This window comes from Babylonia areolata, chromosome 10 (assembly GCF_041734735.1).
Source record: "Babylonia areolata isolate BAREFJ2019XMU chromosome 10, ASM4173473v1, whole genome shotgun sequence".
In the NCBI taxonomy this organism is placed as follows: Eukaryota; Metazoa; Mollusca; class Gastropoda; order Neogastropoda; family Buccinidae; genus Babylonia; species Babylonia areolata.
The window spans coordinates 38943912-38948192 of NC_134885.1; positions in this window are offsets into that span (position 1 = coordinate 38943912).

The window sequence follows — 4281 nt, forward strand, 5'->3', positions numbered from 1 at the left end:
GGGTGAAGAATGGTGGGGAAGTAATAGGCGGCGAATTCTGGAGACGGGGGACGGGTGCTTGGTGGAGGGTTGCGAATTCCGACATCTATACAATTAGCTCCCCTTTCTCCTTCACCTGAAGTGTCTGGGCTTAATCTTTTACAGTGATCTTACTGCCGGTGGGATTTTGCGCGAAGGGTCATTTCTTTTTTTTTTTCTTTTTTTCTTTCTTTTTTTTTTTAACCGTGCATCATTTAGGCAGCCATACTGCGTGTGCAAAAATGGTTGCATTTTGGTCGGTATCTTGGTGTTTCTATCAGCAACAGAATACTTTCTCAGTTCACGGGTTCCTGGCTCTTAAAGCTTCTCACTCATGAAAGTGTAGGCTTTAAAACGGGAGTTGAGTATTATCGATAATTTTGGATCCTCTCATAAATCGTTGACCTGTAAGACTTCAGAAACAGGTTAGCTCTTTACCCACAGGCTACTCCTGGGAGCAGAACCACAAACCTCACTCTCACTCACTCACTCATTCCCTCGACCGCTGGGGTCGTTGGGGGGACATGAGGAAGATGTCATAGCTCGCCACGCCGTTCTGTTGGCAGCTGTCGTGAGGAGATCTGGCATCGTCATTTTGGTCAATTCCTTGACGTTGTCAGACCAGCTTTTTTTCTGCCGCCCCCGTCTGCGCCCTCCCTCTACAGTCCCTTGCAGGATGGTTTTGGAGAGGGTGTTATGTCGTATGACGTGACCAAACCATGCCATCTTCCGTCGTTTGACAGTCGCCAGCAAACTTCACTTCCTCCCAAAAGACCACCACCCCCACCTCCAAAACACAAACAAAAAAAGAAGGAATCAATGAGAAAAAGAAGGAAGGGGGATAAATAAATGAATGAATCAATCAATCAATCTATCAATCAACGAACAAAGAAAGTCAGGAAGGAGGGAGGGAAGAAGAAAAGAAAGTAAGACAACAAACGAAAAGGAGGAATAAAGAAAGAAATTAGGGAGGAAGAAAGGATGGGGGAGATAAATAAGGGGGGAAGAAAAAAAGGGGGCTAACTCACTATGGAGTGTTGTCGGTACGGTGCAAAGACTAAAGAGTGTTTGGAGCTACCCCAAATTAACAGCACCCTGTTTTGTTTTTACCCCCAGCAGTATACTAAGTTTTGCTTCCTGACTGATCTACTCTTCTTTTTTTTCTTCTTTTTTTCTTTTTTTTTAAACCTAAGCTGGGGGAATAATTTCAGGACAAGGATTGAAGTCGCCCCAGGCTAACTCTATGCTAGATTCATTTCAGGCCAATCCCAGAAAGAAAAAAAAAAGAAAAAAAAACGCCATGAAGTTAACTTGGACGTGGAGACATTCATGTGCATCACATCCGCAGTTTTTTCTTATCTCTTAATTCATTTCTTATGTATTTCATTTTATCTTTATTGTCTGTCTGTTTGATGTGGCTTTGTTTAGATGTGGGAAGGCGTGATTGCTTCTTTGCACGTTTTTGTTTTGTTTTGTTCTTGTTGTTGTGGGGTTGTTTTTTGGGGTTTTTTGTTTTGTTTTTTGTTGTTTCTTTTCATTCCATGCACCCTTTGTTTGAACCCTACTGACAAAAACTGTTGACAGTTGACTGGAAAGACATCCCTCACATGACTTGTATTTTTCTTGATATCCCAAGACATGTCCTAATACAGAGTTTTCTTTATATCCTTGTAGGATTAGCACGTCCTTAACCGTGTTGTTATTTCACATTGTTTTCTGTTCATTTGCAGGTAACTCCGCATAACACCAACAAAAATGTTCCTGGGTGAATGCAGAAATTATCGAATGGATACATGAAAGAAGGAATTTTTTTTTAACCAGCGTTCTTGTATAAATCTTCTTCTTCTTCTTCTGCGTTCGTGGGCTGCAATTCCCACGTTCACTCGTATAATTATACGCGAGTGGGCTTTTTACGTGTATGACCGTTTTTACCCCGCCATGTAGACAGCCATACTCCGCTTTCGGGGGTGTGCATGCTGGGTATGTTCTTGTTTCCATAACCCACCGAACGCTGACACGGATTACAGGATCTTTAACGTGCGTATTTGATCTTATGCTTGCGTATACACACGAAGGGGGTTCAGGCACTGGCAGGTCTGCACATGTGTTGACCTGGGAGATCGTAAAAATCTCCACCCTTTACCCACCAGGCGCCGTCACCGTGATTCGAACCCGGGGCCCTCAGATCGAAAGTCCAACGCTTTAACCACTCGGCTATGGCGCCCGTCAGTCTTGTATAAATCAGACAACAACATATTCCTTCCAATCATTTAGCCTTCTCAAGGAAGGTGACAGAATGGTTAACACGCTCATCTACCAGTACAGAGAGTCCGTGAGAATCTGGGTTCGAATCCCGCTCTCGCCCTTTCTTCCACGTTTGACAGGAAAATCAAACTGAGCGTCCAGTCATTCGGATAAGACGATAAACCGATGTCCCGTGTGCAGCACGCACTTGGCGCACTGAAAAAGAACCCACGTCACCGAGAGTGTTTGGCAAAATCCTGTAGCAGAATCCACTCTGATAATAATGTAACAATTGCATATGCATGCACTCAAGGCCTGACAAAGCGTGTTGGGTTATGCTGCTGGTCAGGCATCTGCCTAGCAGATGTGGTGTAGCGTATATGGATTGTCCGAACGCGGTAACGCCTCCTTGAGAAATTTAAACTGAAACTGAAACTCGCCTTCAAATACACTCATCCCCACTGCAGGTAAGACTCAGGTATGAATACGAACATGCATACACTGGTTGGCGTGTCCTGACAGGTGAAGACTATAATCTTGAGTACCTGGTGACTTGTTCTGATTGCTCTTATACGGAATTCCCGGTCGTCTGTGCGTTAAACAATAGGCAAAAAACAACAATTATATTGTATAGGTATATGAATAAGTAAACGCCAAATACATGTATGTAAGTAAAACGAAACCCTTACAGTTTTTTTTGTTTTTGTTTTTGTTTTGTTTTTGTTGTTGTTTTTTTTGGGGGATAAATAAAAACCCTTACAGTGAAATGAATAAGTACAAGATCTTCACAGGTAAACCGATAGATAGATAGATAGTTATAAACTCTTCAAGTGGCATTTTGCAAAAGCGACAAGATCTAAGTCATGACCCGTGTCAACACCACTGGTTCACACAACCTGAGTCGTCTGTTACCTGGCTCAAGGAGAAAGAAGTAGACATTTCTCCTTCAAAGTCGTACCGTGGTACTGGTTTGACGCAACAACAGTAGGCCAGTTGTAGCACTAAGCACTGCCATTCAGGACACTAAGGAGCGTCCAACTGCACATAGGATTTTGAGACTTTGCAGGTTCTGTCAGCTCGCACTCTTAGAAAAGGTTTTTCGTTTTCCAGCTTGCCCTTGAGATTGCTTCAAGCCTGCCGCCTTACCGTATTGCCAGCAACATTTCTTTACTGTTGGTAATGTGTGGGGTCTCGCTCGTGTCCCTGGCAAAATAATCTCATTGGTCCTATTACAGCCACATCCATTCAACTGCCTGCTGACTTGTATGTCTTTCCCAGGACCGAACGAGACTATTTGACATAATGCCTTCCACTGGAAAGACTGGGGGCGGGGGGGTGGGGGGCGGGGGGGGGGGGGGGGTTACTGAACCGAACGGTTTGCAACATGGCATTTTGAATAACGAAAAACCACCACCGCCACCGCCATCACCACCACCACCACCACCACCAACTGCAACATTTTTCTACGTTGTATCATCACAAGTTGCTACTTGACTACACTATATTCTCAACAGTGCACCAGTTCGTGCAAACATTTATTGTTGTTGTTGTTGTTGCTGTGTTTGTTTCTTTGTTTTCTGTAGAACACCTTTGCGTGTTTCTTCCTACCTTTTCGAATAAAAAAAAAAGGACATAAATTATTCACACTAACCCCGTACTTGTTAGACCTACACACACACACACACACACACACACACACACACACACACACACACACACATGTGCCTTTTCTTATGTAAATATGGACACATGTGAATTTTAAGAAAAAAACGACAAAAAAAATTTGTTTTTTTTATATCTTGCTTTTCTTTTTTCTTTTTTCTTTTTCTTTTTTTTGTTTGTTTTGTTGTTGTTGTTTTTGTTTGTTTTTTGTTTTGTTTTTTGTTTTGTTTTTTGTCTTTCTGTAATTAAAACTACTCTCTTCGACAGACCATGTCAGATATAAATTTGATTCTTTTCTGTCTTTTCTTGTATATCATGGAATCGTAAAATACGTGAACTGTTTTATTTATTTCATCT